The sequence below is a fragment of the Sinocyclocheilus rhinocerous genome, unplaced genomic scaffold (assembly GCF_001515625.1).
Source record: "Sinocyclocheilus rhinocerous isolate Xijiao unplaced genomic scaffold, SAMN03320098_v1.1 scaffold6217, whole genome shotgun sequence".
NCBI classification, from domain to species: domain Eukaryota; kingdom Metazoa; phylum Chordata; class Actinopteri; order Cypriniformes; family Cyprinidae; genus Sinocyclocheilus; species Sinocyclocheilus rhinocerous.
In genome coordinates this window covers 30,872-45,382 of record NW_015631827.1, presented here as the reverse complement: position 1 = coordinate 45,382, position 14,511 = coordinate 30,872, and the positions used below count along the sequence as shown (strand labels likewise).

The following is a 14,511-nucleotide window of genomic DNA, read 5'->3' as shown; positions in this document are numbered from 1 at the left end:
AAAAAACTGTACTTTTACTTCGCTACACTGGGCGACGTTCCTCTCGTTACTTAATTTTTATGCAATACATGTTAAGAAACACGTTTTATTCCAAGCGCACTGTCTCTTTTATCTGGGACATGAACGATACCACATTCGCGAATGAATCACTCTTTTGAGTCGACTCTTTTCAAGAAACAAACCTGCAAAACGGTCTGAATTGTTTCGCGAATCACTTTGAATGATTTGTTCAGTTCCCTGCACGCACTGAATCGTCTGAAGGGGTTTCTCATTCGTACCGGGAAATTTAAGAACAGGGAGAACATAAAGACCTTCAGTCAATTGAAGCTAAATCTGCAAATTCTGCTGTTGGCATGCGATGGGGATCTTTATTAGTTGAACACCATGTGTGTGCTGTCTGTGAATGATTCCACAGGTAGGCCTATACATTTGATTTCATTTAAGTAACGTAACGTTAATACTTTGTAGTAGTGGTAAGCTAGATCGACTGTCATGTGAAATGTGTAAAGTGAAATGAAAAGTGTCAATAGCGGCATTTCATTTATAGTAGATTATCAGATTTCCTTCTGAAAGCGGTCTGCAGCATTGAGCATTATAACCAATCACACACGTTTCTGTTGAGCTTATGAATGCAATATCCAATCAGGTGCATTTTGATTCGTCTCCGCGGAGAACTCCGGAGATGTTCAGTGTGCCGCTCAGTTTTAGACTGAAAGTCATGTAGCGCTTCTGTTTCTCTTTACGTCATTTAGGGGGGAAGTTGTGGCCCAATGGTTAGAGAGTCGGACTTGTAACCCAAAGGTTGTGGGTTCGAGTCACTTACTGCTCATGCTCACCGGAAAAGTAAAGTCCGCTCAAATAATGCTCAGACAGGACATTTCTTTGTAGTATGTAGTACAGCTGTACTGGGCAATGCTGGTAAAACAACGCTACCCTCTCGTGACACTATGCTCTGCTCACATGCTCTGATAATACTAGCTTTATAGGACTATACATTATTTGGATAATTAAGCAAAAAATTCAGTTAAATCTGATTCTGTTACATAGAACTGATTTAAAAAATAGGCCTATTTTGATATTTAATATTAATATATTTTCTGTCCAGTTTTTTTGTCTTTCAATAAAAGTGGTTATTTTATTGATTTGTATTTTTTTTTACTTTTAACTGTCGCGATTAAAGCGAAAAATGAAAATGAAGGAAAAGTGTTGATTGGCATTACGTTTAGATTTGCTCACAATGCATCAAAGATTTTTTTATACATGTTTTTTTTTTTTTTCAGCTTTGAGCATTATAACCAATCACACACGTTTCTGTTGAGCTTATGAATGCAATATCCAATCAGGTGCATTTTGATTCGTCTCCGCGGAGAACTCCGGAGATGTTCAGTGTGCCGCTCAGTTTTAGACTGAAAGTCATGTAGCGCTTCTGTTTCTTTACGTCATTTATTCCCAGTTTGAATAACCGTTTCGTTCCGGGTGTGTGTTCACGGTGTGTTTGTGTTCACTGCTGTGTGTGTGCACTTTGGATGGGTTAAATGCAGAGCACTAATTCCAAGTATGGGTCACCATACTTGGCCACATGTCATTTAAGAAGAAGAAAAAGATTTATTCCCAGGTTTGAATAACAGTTTCGTTTTTTCATGCTACTGAAATAACCAATGTGAAGTCTTGATTGTCTAATCCGTAAAAAGCAATTCATAAATCGACATTAATGATCATTACTACAATATCAAGAGCAATAATCAGAAATGATTTTTTTTTTGCAGCTTCACCCTTTAAGCAGTTCCTGTTTTATTTATTTTTATAGGCTATGTATACTATGCAATTTTGTTTAAATATGTGTACATGATGTTACACCTTTGCAGTGTAAAGATGGCTTTTGTTGATTGTAAAAATGAGATTGGTAACTGTCTATATAGGGTTGTGATTGATTGAAGTAACTGGTTAAATTTGACATAAAAACAAAACACAGATACATTTAATAAGGTAGTTATAAAATTCCCCTCAAGTAAAAAATGCCCCTGTGGAAATCCATTAATTTCTGATATACAGTATATATAATATATATATCCAAAGTAACTAGTAACTCTCTACTTGAGTAGATTTTCCATTGGATTTTTACGCTTACGCTTACTCAATTGACTGTTAGGATTGTTACTTTTACTCTTACTTGAGTAATTGTTTCTATAAGTACTTGTACTTTTACTTGAGTACAGTTTTTGGCTACTCAACCCACATCTGTTAAAGGTGACATATCATGAAAATCTGACTTTTCCAGAGGTTTTTAAACAACAGTGAACTGGGCTATAATGTTAAGGAACACACGCAGATTTTCCGCACTGACGGCACACAATAAAGCTAGTTTAAACATTAGCTTTGTGGTAAATTGAAGCTCCACAGCCTGTCAAGTGTACCGTCATCATGTCCAAATTATGTAGGCCACAGGCGATGCGCTATGGCGTTATTTTAATGACAAATGTCGAGAGCGCATTATTGTAGCGTGAAAGCACATTAATATAATGCGCGAGCGTGAATCTCTCCGCTCGCGCGCGGATTTCCTTTGCTCTGGCACAAAACCGGACGCGCGCTCAGATACACGCTGCTCTCGCCCGGAGTGTCCTGTGCACTCTCAAATCTCTGTGCTCATGCGCTATAGATATTAACTCTTTTCGCACCTGAATCTTAAATCTGAAATCTTCTGATTTAAGACAGAACTATTTAGATATGGGTCAGATGCACTATTCCCTAAACCCATACTTACGATTTGGAGACCAAATATAACCCTTTTAAAACAGTGTATACAAAGTAGCCTACTTTACAAAGAGATGCATATGTGCATTCGCAGAAAAGATCAAAATACAAACATAAAAGAGATATAGTAAAACAAAGTAGCTACAATAACCAGTTTGTTAAAACAAAAAAATATACAACAATTAAAAATCAAGGAAAGGCCCTGCACAAATCTGTTTTGAGACTAGGCTACTTTTTAAAAGTGCATAATGATAACTTTTGACAACTTGTTTAATTCAGGTGCGAAAAGAGTTAATATCTATAGCGCATGAGCACAGAGAGATTTGAGAGTTCACAGGACACAGTTTGAGTGAGAGGAGAGACACGTTTTTAAGTGCATGCACACACTCTGGGCGAGAGCAGCGTGTATCTGAGCACGCGCGTCCGGTTTTGTGTCAGAGCAAAGGAAATCCGCGCGCAAGCGGCGAGATTCACGCTCGCGCATTATATTAATGTGCTTTCGCGCTACAATAATGTGCTCTCGACATTTGTCATTAAAATAACGCCATAATGCGCGAGTTTACTTTCAATTCCAACGGAGCTCCGTTTGATGGCAGCTAGAGCTTACCGTGAATTTGTGCTCATTTCCTTGCCTGTATTGGTCGATTAGCCTATCATGCGATTCAGCGTTACCTCACTTAATTGACCAGTCAAGAGTCAAACTATTTCCTGAGTGCAAGTGTAGCCAACAGCCACAGCTCAGCAATAGCCTATAGTCTTGTGTATTATTTCTCCAAATCATATTTAGCACATCATGCCTAATAAATGTCTGAAGTAGCCTATATTCATTATTTTAAAAGGAACACACCGGCAGGCCTAATATGAAATCAAAAAACTTTTCCAAATACTATGTAGGCCACCATTCATGCAGCATCATATTCTGTAAATCAGGCTATGTAAATTGCAGCCTATCATAGAGAAGATAATATCCTTATCTTGTAATTTTTTTTTGATGATTTTTTTTTTCTGTCCAATGTTCGTAAGAATATAGCTTAGGCTGTCGAAGTTAACACGTTAATAGTGCGTTAACACAATCTCACTTATGCCATTAGAATAAACTGTCGGCGTTAATCGCATAGGTTTTTAAACAACAGTGAACTGGGCTATAATGTTAAGGAACACACGCAGATTTTCCGCACTGACGGCACACAATAAAGCTAGTTTAAACATTAGCTTTGTGGTAAAATGAAGCTCCACAGCCTGTCAAGTGTACCTTCATCATGTCCAAATTATGTAGGCCACAGGCGATGCGCGAGTTTACTTTCAATTCCACCGGAGCTCCGTTTGATGGCAGCTAGAGCGTACCGTGAATTTGTGCTCATTTCCTTGCCTGTATTGGTCGATTAGCCTATCATGCGATTCAGCGTTACCTCACTTAATTGACCAGTCAAGAGTCAAACTATTTCCTGAGTGCAAGTGTAGCCAACAGCCACAGCTCAGCAATAGCCTATAGTCTTGTGTATTATTTCTCCAAATCATATTTAGCACATCATGCCTAATAAATGTCTGAAGTAGCCTATATTCATTATTTTAAAAGGAACACACCGGCAGGCCTAATATGAAATGAAAAAACTTTTCCAAATACTATGTAGGCCACCATTCATGCAGCATCATATTCTGTAAATCAGGCTATGTAAATTGCAGCCTATCATAGAGAAGATAATATCCTTATTTTGTAATTGACATGAACATGGAGACTAACAGTCATCTTTCATATTTCAGATTCTTAATTTTAAGAAGTGTATTCAAGAAATGAAACCGCTATTCTGTAAATTAAGTTTGCTGTAGTGTTCAGAGCATATAATTAAACACATAATTATAAATTTCAAGTGTATTCAACCAGAATTTTATTAAACTGAATTAGATTAAGTACACTTTCTGCTTGAATTTACACTGTTTTTCCGTCCATGTTACATACGTTAAATTTTACATCAACTCAACTTTGATCAAAGTTTACTAGTTTACCATTGCCAGATTTATCCTGCCTTTCACACAGCTGTACCCCAGATTTTCTCAGGATGTTAACCCGAGGACAATGGCTTTCTCCATGAAGATTGATTTTGCAGGCTATTGTCCTTGCAATTAGGCCTAAACTGTGGAATTGCCCAGTTATGACTGTTATAGCGCCACCTATGAACGATTTGATTGACAGCAATGGTTCTTGAGGCAAAGTTGTGCATTGAGGAAATCTATCAAATGATATGCATATTGTGTGAATATGTGAAACAACACGTGATTACAGAGCCAAAAAAACTCGTTAGCACCAACTAGTGGCCGATTTCTTTCAAAATTTGTTCCGATTGACCTCCATTAACCTTGTTTAATAGGTGCTTAAACTTGTTTGGCCAATGGCGGCCATGTTTTTTAAGATATGCGAATGTCCTCATAGACACTTGTGCCACTTTGGACCAAGACGCTGCATACCAATTTTCAAGTCGATCAGACCAACGGTTGCCTAGTTATAGCTGAATTTATGTTTTTTCTGTCTTATAGCGCCCCCAAATGGCAGAACGGCGCAATTTTTTTTTTTTTACCAAAGATTGAGCTCATACATATATGGTATACTATGCAATTTTGTTTAAATATGTGTACATGATGTTACACCTTTGCAGTGTAAAGATGGCTTTTGTTGATGTAAAAATGAGATTGGTAACTGTCTATATAGTGTTGTGATTGATTGAAGTAACTGGTTAAATTTGACATAAAAACAAAACAAAACACAGATACATTTAATAAGGTAGTTATAAAATTGCCCTCAAGTAAGAAATGCCCCTGTGGAAATCAGTTAATTTCTGATTCTGATTTATAATGAAGCTCGAGAAGCAGAGTTCCAGATGTCAAAATAAGACTTTATTAAACAAAGTAACAAAGCTGTCTGTCCGCGCGTCCATTTTATACCTTTTTCTTTGACCAAAATGCCAAATACACAAAATAATGATCTTTAAAAAAGCATCATATGACCCCTTTAATAACTTAGTTAAACATCATGCACGTCCCGAATTCGCGATCGCATGCTGTCTGTGAGAGGTGTTTACTGTGCGTGTCGTGTCGCGGAGCCAATGATGAATTTCTTCAATGTAGTCAATGAAGCTCGAGAAGCAGAGTTCCAGATGTCAAAATAAGACTTTTATTAAACAAAGTAACAAAGCCGAGATAACGGTAACCGCATCTAATCCTCTGTCCGCGCGTCCATTTTATACCTTTTTCTTTGACCAAAATTGGTAGCCTGGTCCATTTTTAATGGTAGAACTTTGCTGAATCAACCATTTTTAAAAACTTTTATTCTGCTGCCTCCTATTGGTTGGCAGTGATCCCAGGAGACATTCATCAAATCTGTTTACATGTTCCTGTCATACTCTGGAATTCACCCAACGTTCATAGGATTATTTAAGTTCAATGGTATAATCTACCAGTACTGCCCAATGGAAAAGCCCTCATACATACAATCGGTATTAAGACATCCACTATTAGAATAATTCAACATATTGATCAGTATATTGATTACTTTCATGACCATGCATCATAATTTTAAGTCCAAATACACAAAATAATGATCTTTAAAAAAGCATCATATGACCCCTTTAATAACTTAGTTAAACATCATGCACGTCCCGAATTCGCGATCGCATGCTGTCTGTGAGAGGTGTTTACTGTGCGTGTCGTGTCGCGGAGCCAATGATGAATTTCTTCAATGTAGTCAATGAAGCTCGAGAAGCAGAGTTCCAGATGTCAAAATAAGACTTTTATTAAACAAAGTAACAAAGCCGAGATAACGGTAACCGCATCTAATCCTCTGTCCGCGCGTCCATTTTATTCCCTTACCAAAGTTGGTAGTTCCGATTTTTAATTGGCTATGCCTGTCTGGTTTGCCACAATTTATTACTAGCCCACCTGGTCCATTTTTAATGGTGGAACTTGGCCGAATCAACCTTTTTAAAAAACTTTTATTCTGCCGCCTCCAATTGGTTGGCACATCTAACACGTCTAGGGCTGGGTATCGTTCAAAAAATTTCGTTATCGATACCTTGATTTCAATACTGGTTCCTGAGCAGCACTTTTTCCGATGCCAATTTTATGAAATCCATTTTAACAAGATTACATTACCTCAAAAAACTTTTGTTTTATTTTTTCAGTTTGACACTTTTACATACTCGGACTCATCTCCTGAGCCACTGCACAAAGGAACAAAAAAAAGCACAAAGGAACAAAATGTAACCAACACAATAAATCTGTGCAAATAGTTTTAATAAAGTTAAAATAGTTTTCAGTTTCCACATCTTTTAGGCTATGTTTACATGGTATAATCTACCAGTACTGCCCAATGGGAGGGCCCTCATACATACAATCTGTATTAAGACATCCACTATTAGAATAATTCAACATATTGATCAGTATATTGATTACTTTCATGACCATGCATCATAATTTTAAGATAATACCATAATGAGTAAATAGCATAATATAAAGTAAAATAACACAATATGCGCATGCTGAGTCAATCAGCGTAAACACTGCATTAAATTCTTCACTGCTTATTGTGCTTAACTCTATTTAACATCTAACACGTCTAGGGCTGGGTATCGTTCAAAAATTTTCGTTATCGATACCTTGATTTCAATACTGGTTCCTGAGCAGTACTTTTTTCGATGCCAATTTTATGAAATCCATTTTAACAAGATTACATTACCTCAAAAAACTTTTGTTTTATTTTTTCAGTTTGTTGACACTTTTACATACTCCGACTCAGCTCCTGAGCCACTGCACAAAGGAACAAAACAAAGCACAAAGGAAATGTAACCAACACAATAAATCTGTGCAAATAGTTTTAATAAAGTTAAAATAGTTTTCAGTTTCCACATCTTTTAGGCTATGTTTACACTAGTGCGTTTTCATCCTAAAATGCATAGCTCAGACAGAATCATCATTTTCCAGTGGTATACTGATGAGCATTAGCAGCTCTGCCTGTGTTTTCTCTTCTGCGATTGCTGTTCTGACTCAGAGGAAGCTCATTCGCTGCTCATCTGTCAATCATATTACTTGTTCAGAACCCGCCCCGTCTCCAACGATAAGCACAAAGGAACAAAATGTAACCAACACAATAAATCTGTGCAAATAGTTTTAATAAAGTTAAAATAGTTTTCAGTTTCCACATCTTTTAGGCTATGTTTACACTAGTGCGTTTTCATCCTAAAATGCATAGCTCAGACAAAATCATCATTTTCATTCATTTTCCAGTGATATACTGATTAGCATTAGCAGCGCTGCCTGTGTTTTCTCTTCTGCGATCACTGTTCTGACTCAGAGGAAGCTAATTCGCTGCTCATCTGTCAATCATATTACTCATTCATAACCCGCCCCGTCTCCAACGATGAAAGTCCATTACACTTCCGTGTTCAGTTCTGTAAATAAGAAACTAGGGCTGGGTTTTGACACAAATTTCACAATTCGATTCGATTATCCTTCACAAGCTTTCTATTCGATTCCGATTTCGATTCAATATTGATTATTTTGGATATATATCAGGTACAGGACATGGCAAATTTTCTCAAGGAAAAAAAAAATCAACTAATGCTGAAAAATATACCTGAGAGTCAATAATATGAAAGGTTGAAATTTGTTGTTTTGTATACAAACACTTAAAATATACTGAAAGTTTTTGTAATATTAAAGTTATGAAACTAACTTTAAATTAAATTTAAATTTAGCAAAATGCTCCTCTCTAGAGTTCATTTTTCTAGCTGCCTAATGAGTTCAGTGTTTCCCACAGACTTACACTCGCCTTTTGGAAAATCTATTTGTGGCGGTCAGTGTTGATATTGTGGTGGTCCGCCACAAATAAATCAATGTATGGGAAACGCTGGAGTTCAAGGTCACCGAATACGTTTATTTCTGAGGTAAATGTATATATTTGCATAATGCAAAATAAACAATATAGCAAAATCTTTAACGGTTTTAATCCATAGTAACAATATATACGGGCATACCGCCCAGCCCTAGATACATGAGACAATTTATAATATTTATACTACACTTTTACTCAAAACTAACTTTAAACCACTTTGAGTGTTTGTCAATACTTCTGATTGTGATCTAATGTGGGTTTTGATCATATAATAGGCTATAAATAGCATTTTTCAACAACATTATAAGTAGTTAATCACTGCATCTACTTAGCATTTCTCGTATAAATATCTTTTATTATAAAAATAACCCAAATCTCATGAAAATCTAATTAAAAACACAGAAGCTTGAACATTCTAAAATAGACCTCACTAGTTCTTGAACATTCTAGAATAGACCTCACTAGTTCTTGAGTGTCGTCTTTTCTTTTTAATGGTCATTGACAAACCTAGGTGCATACTGCCACCTACTGCATGACACTTGCATGACATCTGGCGTAAAATAAAGGATTGGGCTAGCCAATACTGATCAGTTAAATAAATGTTGAAACAATATTTAAAAGATGTTTTGAGATTACATGCAACACTTCTTTCAGTAGCTAAGTGTGTATAAGGATGTACAACACATGTTGGTTTTGATGTTTTACATGTTTAAATGTTTTTGTCTTTTAATTGTTTCTTTTCTTTCTTTTTTTTTGCTTTAGACCTGACAGCAATTAAAGAGGAGAATGAAGTACTGAATGAAATGGAAGAGAAAGATCAGTATGAGAACCATCATGGTTTCATAACTGAAGAGAAATCTTTGAATTGCTCACAGACGAAAAAGACTTCCTTACGAAAAAGAGCTGAAAAAGACATAGGAACTAGAAGTTGTTTAACCTGCTTTCAGTGCGGAAAGGGTTTCAGTCAACATGGAAACCTCAAGGTCCACATGAGAATTCACAAAGGAGAGAAGCCTTACACATGCCAACAGTGTGGAATAAGTTTCACTCAAAAAGGAATCCTTAACAGGCACATTAGAATTCACACTGGAGAGAAGCCATACATAAGCCCTCAGTGTGGGCAGAGTGGAAGTTTCTAGTATGCCTAGTAAGACCTTGATTAGCTGGTTCAGATGTGTTTAATTTGTGTTGGAGCTGAATTCTGTAGGAGAGTAGCCCTCCAGGACCGAGTTTGGACACCCCTGTGCTAAGTTAAACTAAAGAGTAACAGTCTTCCAGAGCTAGACTCTTACAAATAATTCACAACTATCATAACATTCAAAACTACAGGTCTGGAAAGAAACATTACCACCAGCATGGTGGTTTCCCAGTAAGAGACTGATGTTATCTACTGGCCATTTCTTACAGTTGTCTTGAGTGGTTATGTCCCTCTTTTTCGCCTGAGTGCATGGAAAGTTTAAGACATGCAGGGTCAGCTCAATCCTTCATCTGGAAGGACATTTTACTCTTCTCTAAGGATTTGTATACTGGGGCGGGTGGCTTAGTTCAAGAAATTAAAACGGCTGACTGAGTCCTTGCACACAGTAAATGTAAAACTTCATTTCATCCTCTAACTCTAGCACTCTCTAGTCTAATTCTAAGAAAAAACACTAACACTTGCACTCTATTCTATTTCTATTCTTACTAGTTTTTTTTAGAGAGAGAGCCTCTAACACTGGCACTCTATTCGTTTTCTATTCTTACTAGTTTTTTTTAAAGAGAGAGAGAGAGAGCCTCTAACACTGGCACTCCATTAGTTTTCTATTCTATCTTGTTTTATTTTTATTTAAAAAAAGAGACCCTCTAACACTAGCATTCCCTATTCTTTTTCTGTTCTATCTACTGGTTTTCTTTTTATTTGTAATAAAAAACTTAGCTACATGTACTGTGTTAGGCTTAGGGCTGGGCCAGTAAACGATATCATATCGAATCGCGATAAAATTTATGTCGATAACAATGATAAGCTCTGGACATTTTTACTCTATATGGATTAATCTAAGAGCCAATCACACAGCAGAAATATGCAACAACAGCCAATCAGCATGCAGCTTTTAATGTGCATGTCAAAGTACAAAATACATTTCCTGCTGCACTTTGCAAAGCTAACTCGACACGAGGACGACAAAAAATTAGTGGAAGCAGCGACGGAAGTGAAAATAACCGAGTTGTTATCGAAAGATGATGAAATTGTTGACAGAAAAGGATTAAAACAATCTGTAAAATATGTCGTCAGTCGGTGAAAACCAAGACTGTGGCAACACAACCAACCTATTCCATCACCTAAAACAATATCATCCCAGTGACCACACTGAAAGCAATGCGGGCCGATGCTACTCCGTGGTGTCCGCGAGGTCTTAAAAAGTATTAAAAGTTGATAAATCAATTTAGAGTTAATTAAGGCCCTTAAAAAGTCTTAAATGCCATTTTCCAAGGTATTAAATTTTGTATCATCTTTTCATTATGTATATTTGTCCGAATAGTGGGGTTCTGTGTAGTTTATTTATAGACGTCATCTGTTACGGCGCTCACTGACTGACTGCGCCGCTGTGTGATAGCGCGGGGCTTGTTGATCCCGCTCTCGCTGAACTTCTGACCATTAACGCACGCTCCCGCGATTTCTGTGTCCGCTTTTGCATTGATAAGGAGTTATCACAAAGCAAGTCTGTTTAGTTGTGCTATCTTACAATCAATATACAGTAAATGTAAGTTAAAGTGTTGCCGATGTAACCGGTTAAAACTTGGAGTGGCGATGAGGTCTTAAAATGTATGGAAAGAGTCTTAAAAGGTATTAAATTTAACTCCATGATTCCTGTATATACCCTGAGGCTTTTCAGTATCCTCTGCTGATCTCTTTGCTTCGGAGAGTAGAAACATCCGAACATACTTCCTTCTCTTGAATTTCAGACTTTTGTGCCGTATAAAACCGGCACACGTATTCACTGGAAAAACTCTACAAATCCAGTAATGCCATGTGCTCCCAAATTGTCTGCTCTGGCAGTCTGCGCGGTGCCTTCAACAAAACAACCACGCTGTGCAATAAAAATTCCTTGGCTTTCCAAAACAGAAGCAAGGACTTTTTCATATCCATACGTCTGAACATCGTCTGATCTGCACAGTACAGCCAAATATATGGAAGACAGTGACGAATTATAACCTGGTGGTAACTTGGCGAGAATCCAATATACAGCACAGATCTTGTGGTTTTTTCTGGATGTGCCAAACGGCTTGCAGATCTCAAAATCATCCACATACCATTTCAGCAATATTCGCAATTCGCTACCTGATATAAAATTGTTGCACTTGAAATGCATACCATCCCGATAAGACGTGTAGACCTTTCCTTCTTGTCCTAATTCCAATACTGATTATCTAAAGCTGTCAAGAATGTAACTGTTACTTAAAAGCAGTTGTAAAAACTTTAAAATTGGAACATACGGCATTGTTCTGTTAAGTCTGTCATCCAAAAGTTCTTCTTAGCACTGAAGCAGAAACCCCCACTGCCGCCAAATGGGGATTTTTATATTTCTTATATTTTGTGTTGAAGAACCAACCAAAATAAAAAGGAAAAGTACAACACCTCTGTATCACCTCTCTGTGCAGACTCTTCTGTAGGCCTTTCTGTAGATGTGGACTCAGAAATAATAGGCTCTTGAGTAGATACAAATGAAGTTATTAGTGCACTTATAAGTATTTCCTCCAAAAGACAGTCATCTGAGAGGGTTTCGTCACTGTAATACCCATTTGTTTCCATTGCACAGGACAAAGTGTCGCACTTTCTTCCCTTTTGATGTAAAAAAAAGTTAGAAAAAGTGCACTTACTGCACATGCTTCAGCCAGCACTTGCTCAGGAACAGGTGAACGTGTTGGTGTATTGAGTAAAACTGCACAAAAGGGGAAAACACAATGCCATTACACTCTAAAAAATTAGATCCATAGCTCATGGCGACATATTTTTACATTAGCTGTAAATAAGTTGAGCAGTTTTCACTTTAATTATGGTAAATCCATTGAATTGAGTAGTGATGGATTGCCTTGACTTAAAGTATAAAGTAGTAAAGATTACCACTTTGCAGAATATTCTTGTATTTCACTTCTACTTGTTCCCATGTTCTAGTGGGTCGCGTGGTGGCTCTGACATTAAAGATGATGAAGTATTTATGAAAGTATTAAAATACAAAAATATAAACTGAAATAAGTGATAAAAACATCTAACATGGTCACCACTTGCATTTAATTTGTCTGCTACTTTTTGCCAGCCCTCCCTCCTGGATTTTGCAGAATTTGAGGTTAAATTAAACCTTCACTTCAAGAATAATCTACCACAAAATGTGACCAAACTTAAGTCTGTATTCTGAAACATTCCGGAATTACAGTAATTTAAGTGTTTTTCCCCCTTCCTCTATTTTCACGTATGCTCTCAAAAATACACATGAAAGTTAAAGGGATAAAGCAAAAAAACATGAACACATTTCTATGCACTCTTGTGATTTGTGACTGAACGGGACTTTTATTTTGGTCTCGAGACGTGACGTCACAAGGCCGCGCTGCTGCATCTGTTGTAATTCGGTTGTAGAAAGGTTGGTGTTTTTAAGCTTTTAAAGCGTTTGCTACAAACCGTTATGGTATAGTTTTTAAAAGCGATGTAAATGGCGTAATTACACTGACTGTAGCACTGTAATACTTTATCTAGTTACATGAATGAACGTTGTTTTTATGAGTAAAGCGCGTCCGTACGATGATTAACAGAAAAGATGCGTCTCATGTCGCTCCATATATCTGAATCAGTTCATCATACACGCGAATTCAGTCACTGTAAAGCAGTGATGATGGAGAAACAGCGCTTTTCCCAACTCCGAGTCAATTGAATCAAATGCTTCGCAAAATGATTCAGTGATTCGAATCTCCGACTCCTGCAGCTCAAAATGCAACGAGAACAAACACAAACGTGTAATGACAGCTTTAAAAAAACAAAAAAAACAATTGTAAATGTTTTCATGAAAGTATAATATTTTAAAATGATTTACAAGTTATTAAATACCAAATTTAAACACAAAAAATGAGTGTAATTTTTTTCTCCCCATTCTCTTAAATTGTATTGCTGTTTTTTGTTTTTTTTATAACTAGGTCATTAAGGCTATTAACTAAGATTAACCACATTAACTCTGTCTCCCTTACTAGTGTGCTGACTACTGAACTAGGGAGCTGATTGAGACACCCCAGAGATCTAGATTGGGTTTATTTTACTTCGTTAATTATTCTGATCTTAAACACAGAAAAACTCCTGCTGAAGCGACTGAGAGACACACTATTATAAAGATGGTGTTTATTAAAGAGGAGAGTGAAGACATGAAGATTGAAGAAGCTTTCAGAGTCAAACATGAAGATACTGAGGAACAAACAGGTCGGTTTTCATTCTCAAAGCTGAACTCAAAAATACAATGAATGCACGTTTGTCTATATTTGTTCTTCATTTAACAAAGGGTTTTTATAATGAACTGCATCATAGACGACTTTAATCAAACTGTTTGAGTGTTTGTGAGTGACACAAATTAGAACTGTTGAAATGACAAAAAAAACGTACTTTATCAGTACATTAGACCACCGAAAGATGGTCTCGGTTCAGTTTGCTTTAAAGGCAAGGTCGTGATTTGGTTCAAAAACATTTTTTGTTATGCTGGTTGAAAGTCTTTTATGTGTATTTATATCATCTGCGGAAGGCATAGGCAGGGTTGGGGAGTAACAGAATACTTGTAACGGCGTTACGTAATCAGGATACAAAAATCTAGTAACTGTAATCCGTTACAGCTACATAAAAAAAACTATGTATTCAGATTACAGTT

The 14,511-nt window shown here is 36.8% G+C and overlaps 2 long non-coding RNA genes across 2 annotated transcripts in view; one reads left to right on the top strand and one right to left on the bottom strand.

The window, feature by feature from the left end:
* Nucleotides 1-813, top strand: part of LOC107742003 (uncharacterized) — a 21,702-nt gene extending 20,889 nt beyond the window's left edge. The window contains exon 4 of the long non-coding RNA XR_001640264.1: nucleotides 753-813. This is a non-coding gene — a long non-coding RNA (uncharacterized LOC107742003). The remainder of the gene's footprint in view (nucleotides 1-752) is intronic.
* Nucleotides 814-10,358: 9,545 nt separating this feature from the next.
* The window catches only part of LOC107742004 (uncharacterized), an 18,282-nt gene continuing 14,129 nt past the window's right edge, over nucleotides 10,359-14,511 (bottom strand). The window contains exon 3 of the long non-coding RNA XR_001640265.1: nucleotides 10,359-10,370. This is a non-coding gene — a long non-coding RNA (uncharacterized LOC107742004). The remainder of the gene's footprint in view (nucleotides 10,371-14,511) is intronic.